Here is a 20434-nt window from a genome sequence, read left to right on the forward strand (position 1 = left end):
CTTCATGGCCCCGTGCCGTAGCGCTGCTTCACTAGATATGTCAGACCAACTCGCCCACCAGTTCATGCTGTAATAACGAGCAACCGCGTGACCGATGACCAGTGGTCATTTGACCTTTAGAGCTGAGATGCCCATTACCTGATGTGACGTTATGCGATGCCGTAAAGGTAAGCTCACACCATTATTCGCTATAAATACCGCGGGTTTTGCTTTCGCTTGTCTGCTAGGTTCAGCCGAGTTCAACTAGCGCCAGTTATTTTCTTCGAGGGGGAGATAGCGTTGAATTCCGCCAAAGCTTAAGTTTCATTTTCCCTACGCCTGTCCTGTGCACCTGTTGGTTCCCACCACAGATAGTTTGAAGTAAGGAGGGTTTTGCTTACTCTCGCACGAAACGCACCATGTCCTTGGCCTGACTGGCCTACAGTAATCCTGTCTGTATTCAAACTTTCCCTAAGGTGGCGAAGTGCCCCAGCAAAGATTACCAAGCTAGGGGTGAACAAATTGATAATTCTTTCGGAAATAGTACTAAAATTGGCAGTGGCTTAGCTAAGCTATGCCAGGATATACGCAGCGAAAACAGTTTCCTGTACTGGCATTTCGGTAGCGACACGTCGCCGTTGTCGTACCGCAGCTTGGTTGCGTCACTTCGCCAGATGTTCATTTCGTTCTTCGGGCGTGTCGGCCGCCCGATCACTTCGTCTCCACGCTGCCGGCTGGTATTGTACCACGTGACGATTTCTGGAGCGCAAGACTCAATTTCACGCAGCCTGTACTGCTGCCATGAGGAGCACGGCCGCTTTACTTCTTCCATAAAGCGCGTCTGAAGGGCGAGCGTATCGCCTCTGGCTTATATCCCAGCTGCGCGATGTGACTCTACGCATGCGCAGTGAGGCACATGGCGAAGGGACCGGAACTCGGGCGCAAATAAAGCCCCTCAATTGAGAGGCTTTAGGCACAGCGGCTGCCGCGGAGCGACAGCGCGCGGCGCACACTTGTGGCTGCAGCGGAACTGGTTGCCATGTTAACGGCTCATGCGCAGTAGTAGCCTGTGCCCAGGCCCTGCGAAATGCGCTTCTGCTGGTATAGTGTAGCTTTCCCTAAAAAAAAATCTTCGTTCACACGCAGGCAATACTATTTCACGATGTCCATATAGCTCGCAAGCAGCTTCAGATATTCGCATTACACTAGCCAAGACATCTCATCCTTGAAGTTGGACATCTAGCGGAGAGGTTACGGCCCTTAATGAAAAAACGCTCGGCTATGGCGTTCTCTTGTAAACGTATCGAGCGATATATCTGAGTGCTTGGTGCCAGATCGCTTCCTTTTCTAAGTAGATCAATAGGGAGAACACTTTAGGAATAGCTACTTTATAACTCTTTAGACCAGTGCTTCCATTTTTGCGTAATCCAATGTGGTCATCAAAAGCGAAGTGATCGAGAGCGATGGGTTATATATCGAACATTACCATGGGCTCCTACCTAAGCTACATACGGATCACCCGGTCCACATAAAAGTCCCGTGAGTGCAATGACACCACTGCGTTCTATAAAGCATGTTGAGGCTGGGATACGGATCTTCAGAAATTACTGTGCATATCTCAAGGAGATACGTTGTACTTACATGTTCTTGCACGTTCGTGATATTTAGCAATGTTTCATATCTGAAGTTTACCATTTGGGGTCGTTTTTGTAGAGCAAACAGGGCTGCAATCCTGAATTTGAAATAATCAGAAGCAGGCACATCAACCCATCCTTCCAAGGCTCGTTCATGTCGACGACTGGCCGTAATGGTGCAAGCTGCTAATAACAGCAGTTTTGTGAGGTGCATTTTCTGTAGGAAAAATAATAAAGCAGCACACACAGTTGCTTACACACATGTTCATGTCTGGTTGGTGTAGTAGTAGCAATACTAGTAGCAGCAGTAATTTCGTAGTTATAGCAGTAGTAGTAGGAGTAAAGTAGCTGTGTTAGTAGTAGTAGTCGGTGTAAATGGTGGACGCGATGCAAAAGGAACTGTTCATGATCTTGGTACTGAGAAAGGAAGAGGGTACGGTGAGAGAGTAAGACTGCGTATTTGAAGTCAGGTTGTCACGGGAGCCTGCCCTAGAAGGAGGAGTAGGAGGGTTGGCGTGGAAAGGGAGGGGGGGTGCGAGTGCAAGGAATAAGCAACGAGGCTGTTGCTGCCACGGATACCATCCAAAGTGCGGTTACCGTGGAAGTACGAAAGAGAGTAGGTACTAGAGAGCGCCATTCGTGATCCGCTACCCTGATTCACTTCCGCGTGGCGCCGTGCGCAGAACGCCATGGCGCCATGTTCCCGCAAGCTACGTGCTCACCTGCCACGTCAGGACCAATCATGACGTACGTAGTGGAGCCCTGCGGAAGCGGACAACGGTAACGAAGCGCGCATCACGCTGAAAGGAAAACTCAGGAGATGTTATGTTGCATCTCATGTTATGTTGCAGCACTGAATGGTTCGATTTATGGATCATTCTTAAAGGGCGGAGGTCTCATTTAAAACGTGTATGTCTTGGGCTTTCTTATTCTTGAGAGGTTGGGGCTGAGCATGATTTTCCTATGTAAAGGTAGAGCTTTTTGGAGGGGCGCCTTCCCCCCCCCCCTGTAAAAAAAAATCCTCCCCAGCCATGCTACTACAGGCACTGCGGCCCTCTCCATATCTAGGACCTCTATGAGTGGCTGGGGAAGTTATGAATAAGAAGTCATTGTTGGCACGGTGACCATTATGTACACGTTATGGTACTAAATTTTGCATTCAGGGTCAAGAATTCAGTTTTTCGTACATTTGGAGGCCCTATCTGATAGCATTTCCGGCATGGGCAGTCGCACGAAAACATGCTATGAAGATAAATTCAGTATTCAAGACCAAAAACAAAACTCCATAAAATTTTTCTCGCTGCTGCCGCACCAGGAACTTTTGACACTGCCAACTGCCCAACCAAACGCAAGGAAGGCAGATTGCAACATTCAACATCAAGTGCAGCATTAAAATGCAGGCTGAACACTAAGCTGGGGTGTGACCATGCATGGCAGCATTTTTCACGAGAGGTTTGTGCTATCCACCAGAGGCCACACTCTTAGAACTAAAGGAGTGCAGAGGAGTGCCCAGAACACACTTTGAAGGAGTATTCGCTTGTCCCATATTCCACTCCTTTTTCCAGAATAAAATTACTCCCTCTGGACAAAGAGTGATCCAACACCTACTCAAGGAGTACTTTACTACTCCTGCAATAGAGTACAGGCACTCCTCCGAGGGAGTAAAGCTACCACATTGAAACAGCATCCTACTACTCTTTCAGGTAGAGTTCCAGGACTACGTTTGTTAGAGTGACTATACTCCTTCAAGGAGTATCAGCCCAGATCTTATTTTACTCCTTCAAAAGGAGTTTCACGTGTTTTCAATGTATCCTACTAATTTTCTTATTTCACATATTCTTCAGAGCAAGTTGGTCATATGTTTTGCAGGATCCACCTGCGCTACATCTACAAAAGAGTAATGAGCAAAAGGGATTATAATCTTTGAGTAGAATAATTTTTGCTCATACAACTACTTTATGGCTACACTACAGTTTGCACATTAGTATGGTGCTCTGTCTGCGTTGGGAATAACAATGGTTCAAGAAATAATGACACAAATGTACAACACTGATAACTTTTATTTCTCAAGTCATTGCTGTGATTGCTGTGGCTGCCCAAAACACGCTCGGGAGGCACTCGCTAGGATCAAGCCCCATTAGTGTCTCAAGCAGCAGACAAGCCCGCTTTGTTTTTGGGGTGTACTTGACATTAAATGCCAAGAACACTGCCAAAAGCAAAGTAAACCCATCTACCAAATCCACCGCAGTGAGCTGTAAGCGCTCAAAAGAAACTAAGATGCTGGATGATGCCGTAGCTTGCTCGGCTGAGTGAAGGAGCTTTGGCTATGCGTGCATTTCTCCGGGTGCCTGCAAACATGAATGAAAATAATGCAAGTAAGAGTCAATTCCAATGCCCTTTTCATACTATCCTGCATATAACCCCATGAAAAAAAAGAAAGAATACAACTAGAATGTACTGATCGTGTGTGTCATGTCGCCACTAGTGTGTACCTATATTGTTACCAAGTGCAGACACCTTTCATTGCAAACCTTCATTCAGAGCTACAATTTTATGAAGCCCAATACAATTATCACTATGCTAGTCCTTTCAAAAGCTGTGTGCATGTAAAACAAGCACATATTTACCAAATGAAAATTTTAACATGAGCAACCTCTTCTGCAAGTATCATGATCAGCCTGACTACGCCCACTGCAGGGCAAAGGCCTCTCCCATGTTCTCCAATTAACCCTGTCCTTCGCCAGCTATGTCCACCGTGTTCCTGCAAACCTCCGCCCATGGAACTTTTTGCTGCTTCCTGCTACGTTTGCCTTCTCTTGGAATCCACTCCGTTACCCTTAAGGACCAGCGATTATCTTGCCTTCGTCTTACATGCCCTGCCCAAGCACCCTTTTTTCTCCTGATTTCGACTAGGATGTCTTCAACCCGCGTTTGTTCCCTCACCCACTCCGGCCGCTTCCGATCTCTTAACGTTACACCTATCATTTTTATTTCCATAGCTCGTTGCGTTGTCCTTAACTTAAGCTGAACCCTCTTCGTTAGCCTCCACGTTTCTGCCCCATAGGTGAATACCGGTAGGATACAGCTGTTGTATACTTTTCTCTTGAGGGGTATTGAAAACTGCCATTCATGATCTGAGAGAACCTGCCTATATGCACTCCGCCCCATCCATATTCCTCTAGTTATTACCCTTCATGATCCGGATCAGCGGTCACTGCCTGCTCTAAGTAAATGTATTCCCTTATCACTTCCAGTCATTTCTAAAACCACACCTATTGTGCTTGACGGTTTCTTGTCACGTAATACATTGTGCAGTTTAAAATATAGGGTAACCTTATGTATCAGCAGCGCGAACACCACACAGGAAGAAGGAGAAGAAGGTAAAGAGCGCTGAACTTCCAACTTTTATTTGAGCAAAAATTGAACCCGCACTTTTATACACATACCAGGTAAAATCCCACCAGGGGGGTAACCAAGGCGTGCTATCGAATTCGGACCAACACGATGTCCAGGGCATCAAAAAGATAACTACTATCGCACTATACAAAGACTTCCATGAAAAGCACGAATGACATGCGGAAAAAAAAAACAAGACAATGTAAAGAACAGGGTTGAGTGTGCGCAAATGGAAAAATGGAAAAACAGGGTTGAGGGCGCGAATTTTGCTAAAACCATGAGAAGGCAAGAACACGGTAAAAAAGTAAAAACAGGGTTGAGTGTGCGCAAATGGAAAAACAGGGTTGAGGGCGCGAATTTTACTAAAACCATGAGAAGGCAAGAACACGGTAAAAAAGTAAAAACAGGGTTGAGTGTGCGCAAATGGAAAAAATGGAAAAACAGGGTTGAGGGCGCGAATTTTGCTAAAAGAAGAAAAAAAAAACATGAGAAGGCGAGACACGGTAACAACGTAAGCGATGCGAAGGGATGAGCGCCAACAATTAACACGGCTAGAACTAAAATGCAGTGTGCCCCTAAAAGCCAGGTAAAATCAGGTAAAACCAGAGGGAAAGGTGATTTCTTTTTCAGATAATGAGATGGAAGGGGTGCTTACGAAACCTCCTTTGAGCCCTGAGATGTAGGTAGCTTCAATGATTTCGCGTGTTAGTTGGTTTTTATGTTTCTTTAAGACGGTTGCTTTCTTAAAATGAGGAATGCACTTCTTTTGGCTGTCACATACGCTGCAATGGGTGGGCAGGTTCCTCAACGGCGCCCCAGTTAGATTGTTCCTATGTTCCATTAACCTTTCGTTTAAGCATCTTCCTGTTTGGCCTATGTACGCCTTACCGCAAGCTAAAGGTATAGAGTATACAACACCCTCCGCACAAGGCACAAAAGGATCTCGGTGCCCGGTTGTACAGCTACTATTCTTTTTCTTTTTATTAACTTTGTTGCACAGGCTTGACAGGCGCAGAGGGGCTGAAAAGACTATGTCTACGCCTGCTTTTCTGCCAATTTTCTTCAGATTATGCGAGATTTGGTGCAGGTATGGCAGAACGGCGACCTTTTTGTTCCGCTGTCGCGTATCATCCGGGGCTTCACATTCATGCTTCATACTTATCAGGACTTTTTTTGCAACAGACGAAAGGAGAGATTGCGGGTATCCTGATTGCGTCAGCCTCAGCACTTGGCTCGAAAAACTGTCCTGCAACCTGTGTTCACAAGATTTTGTGAGTGCGTTCTTAAAAGTTGACTTCACGATGTTCCTTTTTACAAGTTTTGAATGGGCTGAATCGTAGGGTAGGATGGGCTTATTGGCTCTTGGTTCAAATAACCAGCACACATGGTCCTCTCCGAAAAACAACTTTAACTCTAAAAACCGCATGGCGTTTTGTTCTGGGAATTCATGAGTAACTTCAAGAGGTGATATAGTATTAGAAAAAGTGTGGAGGACTTGAGTTGCTTGTGTTTTAAAGGCTTCAGTGTCGCAATCTAAGAGGACCAGGAAGTCATCGACGTACCGGAAAATTTTTAGAACGCTTGAAGACCCAAGCTTGTCCTTCAAGGATCTGTCATGCATAGCAAGGAAAAGGTCGCTCAAAATGGGGGCGATGCATGACCCTATACATATGCCTTACTTTTGTATGAATCTCGAACCGTTCCACTCTGCCACTGTTGATTTTAGGTAAGCGCATAGCAATTCAATGAAGCCATCTGCAGAAACGCCACACTGCGGCCTTCCAAAATGAGTGTGGCGTTTCTGAGGATGGCTTCACTGAATTGCTATGCGCTTACCTAAAATCAACAGTGGCAGAGTGGAACGGTTCGAGATTCATACAAAAGCAAGGCATATGTATAGGGTCATGCATCGCCCCCATTTTGAGCGACCTTTTCCTCGCTATGCATGACAGATCCTTGAAGGACAAGCTTGAGTCTTCAAGCGTTCTAAATATTTTCCGGTACGTCGATGACTTCCTGGTCCTCTTAGATTGCGACACTGAAGCCTTTAAAACAGAAGCAACTCAAGTCCTCCACACTTTTTCTAATACTATATCACCTCTTGAATTTACTCATGAATTCCCAGAACAAAACGCCATGCGGTTTTTAGAGTTAAAGTTGTTTTTCGGAGAGGACCATGTGTGCTGGTTATTTGAACCAAGAGCCAATAAGCCCATCCTACCCTACGATTCAGCCCATTCAAAACTTGTAAAAAGGAACATCGTGAAGTCAACTTTTAAGAACGCACTCACAAAATCTTGTGAACACAGGTTGCAGGACAATTTTTCGAGCCAAGTGCTGAGGCTGACGCAATCAGGATACCCGCAATCTCTCCTTTCGTCTGTTGCAAAAAAAATCCTGATAAGTATGAAGCATGAATGTGAAGCCCCGGATGATACGTGACAGCGGAACAAAAAGGTCGCCGTTCTGCCATACCTGCACCAAATCTCGCATAATCTGAAGAAAATTGGCAGAAAAGCAGGCGTAGACGTAGTCTTTTCAGCCCCTCTGCGCCTGTCAAGCCTGTGCAACAAACTTAATAAAAAGAAAAAGAATAGTAGCTGTACAACCAGGCACCGAGATCCTTTTGTGCCTTGTGCGGAGGGTGTTGTATACTCTATACCTTTAGCTTGCGGTAAGGCGTACATAGGCCAAACAGGAAGATGCTTAAACGAAAGGTTAATGGAACATAGGAACGATCTAACTGGGGCGCCGTTGAGGAACCTGCCCGCCCATTGCAGCGTATGTGACAGCCAAAAGAAGTGCATTCCTCATTTTAAGAAAGCAACCGTCTTAAAGAAACATAAAAAGCAACTAACATGCGAAATCATTGAAGCTACCTACATCTCAGAGCTCAAAGAAGGTTGCGTAAGCACCCCTTCCATCTCATTATCTGAAAAAGAAATCACCTTTCCCTCTGGTTTTACCTGATTTTACCTGGCTTTTAGGGGCACACTGCATTTTAGTTCTAGCCGTGTTAATTGTTGGCGCTCATCCCTTCGCATCGCTTACGTTGTTACCGTGTCTCGCCTTCTCATGTTTTTTTTTTCTTTTTTTAGCAAAATTCGCGCCCTCAACCCTGTTTTTCCATTTTTTCCATTTGCGCACACTCAACCCTATTTTTTACATTGTCTTGTTTTTTTTTCCGCAAGTCATTCGTGCTTTTCATGGAAGTCTTTGTATAGTGTGATAGTAGTTATCATTTTGATGCCCTGGACATCGTGTTGGTCCCAATTCGATAGCACGCCTTGATTACCCCCCTGGTGGGATTTTACCTGGTATGTGTATAAAAGTGCGGGTTCAATTTTTGCTCAAATAAAAGTTGGAAGTTCAGCGCTCTTTACCTTCTTCTCCTTCTTCCTGTGTTGTGTTCGCGCTGCTGATACATATGGATCGCAACGAACTAGCCCGACAGATGGTGTTATTCAGGGTAACCTTGAATCGGGAAAACACTTAAACCAATGACAGTTTTCTTGCTGAAGAGAAATGGCTGTTGCAATTCCTGTTTCTCAGATACCATTAACTGAATTTCATGCTCTAAAATAGTGAAGGAAAAATTCAAAATTTTTCATCTCAAAGAGGCAGACAACAAATTTCAGTTTGGTTTGGGTTGGTTTATGGGGTTTAACATCCCAAAGCGACCCAGGCTATGAGAGACGCCGTAGTGAAGGGCTCCGGAAATTTCGACCACCTGGGGTTCTTTAACGTGCACTGACATCGCACAGTACACGGGCCTCTAGAATTTCTCCTCCAAAGAAATTCCAGCCGCCGCGGCCGGGATCAAACCCGCGTCTTTTGGGTCAGCAGCCGAGCAAATTTCAGTTGCACATTTTTTTTTGTTTTTAATGATGCATAAGGCATTACTATGCACGGATAACCACACAGTATTCGCCTATGACTGCTAAATAATTTGTAATTAAATATCTTCTCTCTCCTGCTTCACTTTTAAAAACTGAGCAATGGCAATGGCATCAAAGGTCAGTATAAGCCAGGGGAGGCATGAGGAAAACTGCAATATAATTGCGGCTTCGTCATTCATTGTGATTCAGACTCTTAAGGCAGGCTGGCTTTAGCATTGTAACTAATTAAAACGATGAAGTAGCGATATCGTAGCTTTTTTGTGCCTTCCATAACCTATACTGAACATTGATGTCATAGCAATTGCTATGCTATTGAAACAGGGAAGAAAAGAAATCTGGTTGTAATTATTTAGCGATTGGAGACGAATACTATGCAACAATTCTATGTATACGAATGCCCAGCACGTCGCTACAAAGAACACACATAACCAAAAATTTGGTGTTTATACTCATTTAAGGTAATACTACTTCCCACGCAAGAACACGACAGCCATGTGTAAACTTTTTGCTTTCATAGTAATAAAATCTATCCAACGACAAGTTAGGCGCAGCATGTCTGCTCTTTATAAATATGCAATACTGACAATGTTTGACACTAGCATTTGGCATGAACGAGATAACTGTGATTACTTCGCACATTACGTGCCAGTCCATAATATTATGCACAATTTAGATTTGCAAATGTAATGTGTAATTCTCTGACTGCCACGTTAGTGCACTGCAAACCAATGAAGTTGTCTTGCATTTGCAATGTTCTCACTACTTTTATGCAACACTGATCACTTCAGTATATCTGCATCGTTCTGTAGACGGCCACGGGATAGCTAGAATTAAGGCTATTTTATGTGATGGAAACCATTGACTAGACAACAAAGAAGAAAAGCCTCAACTATTGTCCTGGTGCTGGGACGTCTAATAAGAGCTCAGAAAGACTCGGTTTCAATACGCCAGACCCTCCGCATAACATTACCCTGTGCGAAAATACCCCACCCCACCCTAGCTTAATTTCTGTCCACATGCACCAAGGCTCACTGCACCTGTTATAAATATTGCCCTAAATATTGCAATCAAGCTGCCCGTGTATGCATAGACTATCTGTGCATGGAGAAAGAAAGAAGTTGTTAGGAATGTTTCACACCAAAAACAGAAAAAAAGGCAGCCTGTTTCTCAGAAACAGCTAAGAGCATGAAATGGTGTGTCCAAAAAGATTAGGCTGCTTTGTACTTATTTATGACAACGAGAACTGTCAGAGCTGCGCTTTCAAAAATTCAGGAGCTTTGTGCACAAATGTAGCTTCCGTATGCACGTCTTGCAGCACCAATGCTTCCGAATTGAAACGACCGATGAATATGCACAGGAAAAAGCAAATAGAGAGCGCTTGAATTTAAAAGAAAAGCTACCTTGCACAATCAGAAATTTCGCGACAGAACCTTCCAAACAGTGACGTGTACTGGTTGCGGTATACGGAATATATACCTAGCAAATAAGTGTGCGCTTTGTTAACGAGCGGGATTCTTTGGCGGCAATGCTACAGCTCCAATTCCGAAAACCTAACGCTGCAAAAATTGAGTTTTCAAGATACGTGCGAATGCACGATACACTTTTGCACGTATTTAGAACTTTCAGTTGTGAAACACAGACAACGAATCTTGTGTATGTGTCTTCCTTGGCTGGTAAAAAAATTCTTCTATAAGTCTCCAGTTTGCCTGTGTACTCCACAAATTCTAGGATCCCTGTCCCAGTGATGTGATTGGCTGAAGCCATTTTGGAGCAGCTTTTTGGAGCAGCCAAAAGGGAATTTTGGAGCAGGGAAAGAAGCTTTTGGAGCAGCTCAAGGCTCATTGCCAAGTGAAAAAATTGACTTTGTGAGAAGTAAAATAGTAAAATAAGGAGGAAACCTTTGGGAACAAAAAGGTGCTGTTCAATAGGATGTTACGGGCATTTCGATGCGAGCAAAATGCAAAAACACCCGTGTACTCAGATTTAGGTGCATATTAAAGAACCCCTGGTGGTCCATTTCTGGAGTCCCCCACTACGGCGTGCCTCATAATCAGATCGTGGTTTTGCCAATAATTTAATTAAATTAGAGGCAATTGTGAAACATCATATGTTGGCCCAAATAACTAATTTTAGAACTTCAGTGTCATGTAATCTTTTATGCGACCAAGTATAGATCAGCCCTGTGTTATAGCCGCCAAGCCCCTATAGGACAGCAGTTATAAATGGACAACAAGGAATTCACTGGAACTTTTATTTAAAAATGACTAGAATACGCGTTTGAATGTGAAAATATGCGTTTGGCGCAGCTTTGGCGCAGAATAACAAAAATGTGGCAGGATGTAGCAGGTTTTGCCTTTTGGCGCACATCGGCGCAATTGGCGCAGCTATCACATCACTGCTGTCCGCTACACGTCAAATTTCACTGAAGCGAAAGTAATACAACCGACAGCTGATGATCTGCTAGGGCAACAGGATTTCAAAAGTTTGAGAAGGGCAGTGGGAGTCCAATCCAGGTGTAGTAGTGAAATTTGACTAGTAACAGACAGGGATCCTCCAATCTGTGGAGGACACCGGCAAATTGGAGACTTACGGAGGAATTTTTTTACCCGCCAAGGAACACGCATACACAAGAGAGAACCAAAGAGGACTACGGCTTTTACCAGCCCTTGTCCTGTGCGGTTCTCTATTTTGTATGCGTCTTTTTTGGCTGGTAAAAAAATTCTTCCATAAGTCTCCAATTTGCCTGTGTCCTCAACAAACCGCAGGATCCCTGTCCACTACTAGTCAAATATTTCAACTCCACCTGGCTTGGACTCCCACCGCCCTTCTCTGTGGAGAAAGGGTGACAGCAGCTGGCAAAGGACAAGGTTAACTGCAGATCAACTGGGGAAGCATTATCCTGCACTGATTTTGACGGCAGGTTCACAAGACAAACAAAATCAACTCGAGGAGCGGGGTGCACATCATGCGACTGAATGTCAATGGCCAGTGAAAATGGCACCAGCACTATGGAATGCACATGCAGAAAACGAGACGCATTTTTTTTGTCAACTTTGAGTAGCAGACTACTGCAATTTTAAAGAGCAAAGCTCTCAAGTATGGCAACACTGGCACTTTTTGTTTTACTGGGGTGAGGGTCGTCGTGAGGGTTGAAGTCCATATTTCTTTTCTATCCACTGTGTTAGTTGCGAGCTATGTTTACCTAATAGGGGCTGGGCATCTAACATCACCGTTATTTCTTTGCAGCAGTTAAAACAATACAGCATACATTTTATAACATGCTTAACGAATTTTTGGGAGCAGCATGCTTTTACCCTTCTACTATTTGTTGCTACTGAATCAGTTTGGCGTTGACAAAAGATCTGTAATAAGGAGTAATTACTCATTGACATCCACTCGAGCACAGCCAAACGGCTACAAAGGAAAGCTATACAGCTTTCACAGAAACTTCGTAGTTAAAGAAAGATTCGTCCTGGTCCGGTGTTCGAACTCAGAACCACCACTTCACTGGAGCAGTCGCTCTATCAATTTGTCCAACCTGGACGGCAAGCTTATGGTAGGGCGAGAGCGAAGTGATCAATAACTCGAGTGGGAACTGTGTTGGTCCAATGTTTTAGGACCCCTAAAACACTGGACAAACTCAGTTCCCGCTTCATGTTACCTCTAAAACATTGGACAAACTGAGTTCCCGCTTCATGTTACAATACTGAGTGACATTTTGGTCTATACACCAGAAATACCGGTAAAGCATCACGATAGAACACAATGTTTTTTAAAGGGATAAAGGAATATGTTCGCCCTTTCAGAGGGCACATATGCATAAGAGGCAACATGTGTGAAATAGTCACTCCACCTGAAGCAGTGTAAATTCCATTATGTTAGCAGCAGTCAAAAGCTTCATGAGCGACTATTTCATACAGATCATGTAATTACATTCATGTAATTCAGGATCAGATTCATGTGATTATACAGGGAGGTACTGCTGCTAAGTGCACGTAGAGCTCTGAATGCATTTCTAAACCCGGCTGTGAGTCTATGTCTACGAAATTTTTCTAAATAGGCAGGTAAGGTATGCATCACTGGAAAACAATACCTACCACAAACAGCTGAGGAGAGATAGCACAGCCAAAAGCTGGAAGCACGAATGGCCCAGTAGATACTGGCAGCTGGCAACTGCAAATAAATATGTCAGAGCAACTGTTGTCAGTGGCCGTAACAATGTCATGAATGACAAGAGAAGAAATTGTCTACTGCTTCATAAATTAGAATAAGGTAGTAACATAGGAACACAAAAAGCAATGAGAGGGCCCATGACAAAAGAAATGAACAGATTGTATGTGATGCACCGATATACATTTTTTCAGTAGATTTACATGACTGTCACACCCGCATAGAAAGATGAGCAGGCTGGAATACCACTATGTTTATGCATGATGAAAAGAGCATAACTATTCGAATATAGCATGCACAGGATTTTATTACTACTAGGGTGCTTTGCAGCAGCACCGAAGGTATTTTTAAATTGAACGTAGCGACCAGTAGACCCGTCTGCTTTGCACAAATGATGAGAGGATGGAAAAGGCATGCATTCATTAGCAAGAAGCACGATATCTCACATCACAGCATGAAACGAAAATTGGTATTGCATTTAACAAATCTGCACAGAAATAAAAACTGCCTAGTGGCAATGCAAGTAAGAGCAAGGGAAAAAAATACCGAAGAAAACTGGTGAGTGTGGTGCAGGGAGGTCTGTGGGTAGGGTCTCGTGCCTGGGAATAGTTCCGAGCGCGGAGAATCGCCGGCAGCACAGCTGGTGGCAGTCAACCAAGAATAAATAAGAGAAAGTGAAAATCAATAACAAACCATCACCGATATAGCGAACGACTTGAAAGCGGGCCGCACAAACGAGGGATATAGCAAAAAGCTTGAAATCCTAAATAAGTGCGCAGTTGCATCCCAAACAGTTCTCAAAATCTGAAGGCGAGGAAGCATCGACACCTACACCTCAGGGCAGACGCAAGAACGATCTAACTTTGACATAATACTGTGTCAAATTCTGTTCCATGGGGAAGCACAGATAAAAATTTACAAATGACTAGGCAAGGGATATGCCCCAGCCTTTTACACGCGATCATTGTCCCCGAAAAAATTGTATGACAAATATTAAGGCGTAAGCACTAATCCGACGAGTACACACACCGAGCACTGTCTGTTGGCAGCTGGCCTAGCGCGAGTGCTCTGTCGCGCGGCACTGCCGCTCATCGTCATCTTCTAAGTAGCACAAATCAATCCGACGGTCACCAGCCGCGAGGCAACTCGACCGTTGTCAGTTCCCTTGTCTGTCCGCAGCTGGCCTAGCAAGAGCGCTCTCTAACGTGGCACTGCACGCTCATCATCCCCTCCTACGTAGCACAAATCTATGCTATTGGAATGTAGTAAACATTGTCTGTTGTTTTTCGCAGCGCTAGCAAGCGACCGCATAACTCTGTTGTGATAACTGGTGGCCGCGGCAGACAGCGCGCCTGAATACGTAGTGCGCGGGCCGCGGGCGAATGGACCGTCGTGTGAATCGGCCTTAACGCATTATAGCTGAGGCAACCGCACGCAGACTGCCTGCACTGCCATCCCTATATAGGCGCACACTAATAACGCGTGCGAATAGAGATCAGAAGTAAAGAAACGTACACGGGACTCACCGTTCAGACGGCTCATCAAGGCTTAGCAAAACCGCACATTCTTCTTCGTTGCCTCTCCAGATGACAAGAAGTCGTAGCGCTACCTTTCTTCACGGCTTAACCCGTTCAAAATCACCAGTGTTGACAGGGCGTAATTCTCGTCGTTGGTTTCCAAAACACACTTGTGTTCTTCATACACGTCTACCGCACGAGCACTCAAACAATGCTACGAAAACCCAAATAACACAAAACGTGACGACGGCTGCAGTTTTGCTTCGTTGAAAAAACCTACAAATGCGCTTTTTTTATTACTAATATTTGAATTGTGTTCGCAACAAAAACAAATTATATTTTTTCATTTTATTTCTTTATTAAATGCGAATACCAAAGCGCTTTTAGATACTTTTGCTGACATGTCGTTTGTAGAAGCTGCGATCCTGTGATCCCATCCCCGGGTGTCCTAGCAGACGACGGCGCAGACGACGCTGTTGACGGAATGAAATTTCGATTGACGGCAGCGAAAATCCCTTAAATGCGACAAAAAACGCAAAGAAACGCACCGTATCGCAAACTGGTCCATATCAAGGATATGTTCGACGCGAGCGGTAGGACAAAGAGCTGCTGCGATGCATTACTCAACGCGACACTGGCATGCTCGACGGAGATCTACATGAAACAGAGCTTAAATGTGACCCGTACAAGCGGATTACTGTGATATCAACTGCGTTACGGAACTACGACGATACTTGCTGCACACTTTAGCTTATATGCAACAGCGGCCCGCACTCGCCGCATCCTGTTCGAGTGTACTTTCACTAGCAAGAGCCCACATGTATGGAAGCCGACAGAAGCAACTGTCTTTTCGAGTTCAGATTGTTCCGAGAAATACGAGCAGCTTACTTTAGCACGTACTCGAATTCAAGTTCTCAGCCTGTGTGTCACGTACGATGACGATGGCGTCGAGGACGAGCTTAAGAATCGCCTTAACGTGGCCGCAACGCAGCCGGTATCCCAAGCATTCGTGCGCTAATTGTTGTTCACCTGTACTGCGAACGTGCGCTCAGTCGCAGCCCAGCCGCTAGCTGCTCGATTTGCCAGCCTTGCGAGTACAATTCGCAAGTTTCTGAGCCAATCTGTGAGCGAGCCGAGCTTTCAGCAATGACGCTGCTCGCGAGCGCGCCGCGCGACGAGCTTCGGCCTGCTCCCTGGCTGCCGTATTCGTAGCTAAGCCTAGGAGGTTTCACTTCGATGCCAGAGCTGAGAGCGCTTCGAAACTGGCTAGCGCTGAGGTGCTACACTTTGCATTGTAAGTACGTTTTATTGTGAACTATGTCTCGTAGTGAAATAAAGATATGCTCGGGTCGACCCGAACGGTGATGATGGCGTCGAGGACGAGCTTAAGAATCGCCGCAACGCAGCCGATATTCTATGCATACATGTGTGCTAAATTTGTTCACCTGTGCTGCAAACGTGGGCATAAAGGCTCGCTCAATCGCAGGCCAGTCGCTGCTCGATTTTCCAGCCTTGCGTGCGCGATTCGCAAGCTACGGAGCGAATCATTGAGCGAGCCGAGCTTTCGGCAACGACGCCGCCCGCGGTCGCGCCGGGCGACGAACTGTGCGCTGCTCGCTGGCTGCCCTTGTCGTCGCTAAACCTAGCCGATTTCACATAGATGCTGTAGCTGAATGCGCTTCGAAACTGGCCAGCACTTAGGTGCTACCCTCGGCACCGTTTTACTCTGAACCCCGCGTCATAGGGAAATAAATATATGCTCGGTTTCCGCGACCCCTTCCGGAGCGGAGCTATAGCAGAGGCCAGGCGAACTCCAGAGCAGCAGCAAAGCGGCTATGGGAGGAAATTTGTATGGCTGTTATCGCTTCTACCAACAACTCGACATTGGCTAATGATACTCTATCCCAGAGCTTTGGTCGTGAACAAACAATACCAGTGCATTTTTCTGACGCCGGCATCCAGGCTGGCAGGCCGGCCCCGAGAAGCTAGCGCGCCCTTACGAATGTATGGCCGTAAGGGCGGAGGAGTAAAACAAGCACTGAACTCCCTTGAAGTACGGAGGAGTGGAAATGCCATTTTACTCTTTTGTCAAGAGGAGTGAACAGGACCTTTCACTCTTTCTCGTTTGTAGAGAGAGTAGATTGAGACCTGCAGGAGTAGCGAGGCTCTTTTACTCTTAATGGAGGAGTAGCAGTTCTTAGAGTGCATGGTAAAGTGCGGCTGGTACGTGGGCCACTTTACGCGATAATAGCATGCACAACACGTCATTAAAACCTTGCTCAGGGATCTTATGCAAGAGGATGTGAATTCACTCAAGCAAAAAAAAAATTGTTTACAACCTCATGAGCAGATTTGAGAGCTGTGCACTCAAAGATCAATATGCTCTCAAAATACAAAGTGATTCAGAGGGCCAATTAAGCTTTCTGGCCACTGAAATTTTCCAGGGTAGCCATGTACTGCAACTTTTCAGGAAGCTTGACTTAAAAATCAATACTTTATACTGCACTGACACAGTTGGTTCTGAAGCATCGTAGAATATGCATCGCGGTCCAATAGTCACAGTATAAAAATAATAGAAAAATTATACAGGATACAGAGTAACAAGTTCCATTTCAGTGGGACCATGTGGAATAGTTGATATCAGAAAAAAAATAAGAGAACCCAAACAAGCATGCTCTTCAAAGTGTATGCTAGATTTGGTTTTCTTTTCTACTGCTGTATATTGGCAGCATCTGTGTATTTAGACACAATTTCATCGAACTAAAATTTTGTACGCTTCACCTCATCTGGTGAAATTAACCTGCTAGGCCAGCGATTGCCATAAGACAACAATGCACCGCAGGTAAGCATGCCAGTTTATTTCTCCAAGCGCTGCCTGCAAGGGACGCATACCTCCGTATTCTCAAAACTACGCAAGCAAAACGTGCGGAAGGCACTGTGTACCATTTTGTTCCATCGCAGTAAGTGAAGACGAAAGTTCCTGAAGCTGATCACTGTCGCGGATCGTGGATCGCGCTATGCTATAGCTCTCTGGTATCTGGTATAGGGGAAGTGCAAGAATGTAGCGCGGTCCAAGTGCGGCGGTTGCTGGGAAATGCGCCACCTGGGGAGATAGTTAGAAGTGGCGGCGCTGCGCCCCTACAGTTGCTAGAGAGACTCTAGAGTGGCGGAGTCTCTAGCCCGCCGCTCCGTGTGGGGAAAATCCGTCCAGTCTTACCGGTCTGCAGTCCTCCGAGAATGTGCGGAAAAGAAAAAGAACTCGCAAATCTTGAGATACGGAGTCGCTCTCGCATTCTCTACCTGAATATATGGGAAAAGACTTAATGTTTCTCCCAAAATGTCCTTCAATTTTTAAAAATATGCTTCTTGAGTTAGAAGAGCGATTTTTCGGCATAGCATTGTCTGCCGTATAGGGTATCAGAATAATCTCTAAAACGTGCTAATTAGTACGGTGGTTTCCCAATATTAAGTAATTAAATGTTTAATAACCGTGATAGTCTCCTTATTTATTGAAAGGCGTGTAGCCCGTCCGTAAGTAATATCCTTATTTTAAACTTTCAATACCCAGTTAGCCTGGGCCTTAGGGCCCAGCAGATTTTATCTCTTGTGGAGAGTTACGTGCCATGAAGAGGTTGACTTGCCTTTAATATTTTCGAAACCGCATGTAGGCAAAATGTGTTGGGCCACAAGGCCAAAATCACAAAACTTGATACGAATATTACTTACCGTGGGGTACACGCGTCTCAACAAAATGAATAGCAGAACTGTTAAAAATTATCTATGAAGCTCAAGATACCAGCCTACTAGTGCGCATCTCTTAGCTGCATTTTCAACCACTACCCCGTTGACAAAGCTATGTGGAGAAAGCACACTTCTAGATCAGAAAGCATATTTTGGAAATTGTGGAACGTGTTTCATGGACCACCCGGTAACACTTTAAAAGCAGTAGCTAAACCTCGAATTATACAGTGGCAAAATCGATGTCAGTTGTTCAATGCTCCAGCATTACTGGCCTTAGTGAGCGATTTCAGCAACCTGTGTGGGGTTCCTCTGCGTCACAAAAAGAAAAAAAAAGTTGCACGGGTTGGATTCGAACCCAGCAATTTCTCGCGGGTAGCAAGCACGGAACCGCAGAGCCGCGCCGAGGGCTTTTTTTAAAACATGGCATTCATTTTACAGAAATTATGTTCTGTTTACACGAACTGTCAACAAAGCTTCAAGGAATCCCCAAGATAGGCACCTCAGAAATAAAAATCAAGAGAACGCTTCTTCGAAGGCAAGGCTGCCCACATTACAAAGAGCGATTTCCAGTGGGATTTAAAGTACGTCAGTTTAAACTGTTCCCTCAGTTAAACAATCGTCTTGCAGAAATGAGATTTAGTCGAAACAACTTACTCACAGTGCCGGTACACAAATCTAGTTTACCATAAACTGTGTAGTGAAATCAGAAAAAAAAACAACATATAAACAGGTTCGTGAGCATATTACACTCCGGGTAGATACCGCAAGGTATGAGTTTGAAAGGCTGTTACAACACACCCAAGAACAAAATTGCGCCCTTTCAATTCATGAACAAGTGTTTAAATATTTCAGGAACATCACAGATGCGGAATTTTATGCATTACATAAAAATGCCCTTTTCCAAACCAAGTCTTCACGGCCGGTGTTTCCGTACGAAGGTTGTAGAAGAAAGTCTTATTGCGCGACTCAAATAACATTTTTTGCATGCTCGTAAGGACATCATGCCCTGGCAATCCAAAGTGCATTGAGCCGTAAACAGCAGAAAAAATAATCGAATTCAAATCTTTCTACAAACATTTTCGCAATCTGAAAATAAAAACCCTGCTGTAAAACGGACTGCCAGTAAACGTGCAGCAACATATACCTCATGCACTAACCGCCATAAAGAAGCACGTTGATAGAAGCTAGAGATTAAACTTAGTATTGAGAAAGCCTTAGCTGAATTTTTCTGCAGAAACGCTAGAAGTATCGGGTGGGAAGCGTCGCGAAAAAACATAAAGTAGGGAACAGTCTGCTGCACATAAAGATGAATTAAACCTACCCGTTCCGCGCTGACAGGTGGAAAAAAATAGTAAGGTTGCAAGGGTTCCATGGAAGAACTCCAATCAAATGTTGCGAAAACTCCGTGGAAAGGATATATAGAAATTTTATACGCAATGAATAATCTGCAAGACAAGATATATTTTGTTGCTAGAAACATGTCACAGGAGGCAGTCTTGCCAAATATTGCTAGACCATGTGGCACAGATGTCTCAGCATAAGGCTGTGCAGCCGGTATGCGATCTTTGAAAGTTTTCAGCGTGCCTATACGCGCTCGCCAGTGTGCCATTGGGCATGAGCGGAGCACACGTCCATGCCACGCTAGCATATTCAGCTGGGGTCGATTCCCAAAATCCAAAGCACAGACCTGAACTCTTGGAACGGTTGATCTGGGTACCCGAAACTGCGCCAAAGTGCTCAGATAAGCGGACTTCATCCACACTAGGTTTGCCTCCGCAGGAAAACGCTAGATCATCTGCATACGCTAATACTTTGAACTCACTACCTAGGATACGGAAATCTCGAATGGCACTACTACGCAGATTACTCATACATCGCGGCTCTAAGTAGAGTGCCAACAGATGTGGAATACTGGACATAATTGCTTAAAAAAACGGAAAGAAGGACACGGGAACTAAAAGAGAGCAATTCACAATAAAGGGGGTGGGGTAATTATTGTAGCAAAGACATATTACTTCATTAACAACTGAACGAACTTTAACGTTCTATAAAAGTAAGAGCAGAAAATTTTGGCGGACACAATCAAAGGCCTTCGGAA

At 44.7% G+C, this 20434-nt stretch overlaps 1 long non-coding RNA gene across 1 annotated transcript; it reads right to left on the reverse strand.

Annotated features, from left to right (window-relative positions):
* Positions 1-3655: 3655 nt before the first annotated feature.
* On the reverse strand, positions 3656-15579 carry LOC149334057 (uncharacterized). The gene is made up of 4 exons (XR_016284988.1): positions 14605-15579; positions 13625-13718; positions 13006-13081; positions 3656-3961 (listed from the first exon to the last, which is right to left on the reverse strand). It is a non-coding gene; the product is annotated as an uncharacterized LOC149334057 (long non-coding RNA).
* Positions 15580-20434: the final 4855 nt, after the last annotated feature.

Source organism: Amblyomma mixtum, chromosome 8, assembly GCF_055824585.1.
Source record: "Amblyomma mixtum isolate Tamu chromosome 8, ASM5582458v1, whole genome shotgun sequence".
Lineage (NCBI taxonomy): Eukaryota > Metazoa > Arthropoda > Arachnida > Ixodida > Ixodidae > Amblyomma > Amblyomma mixtum.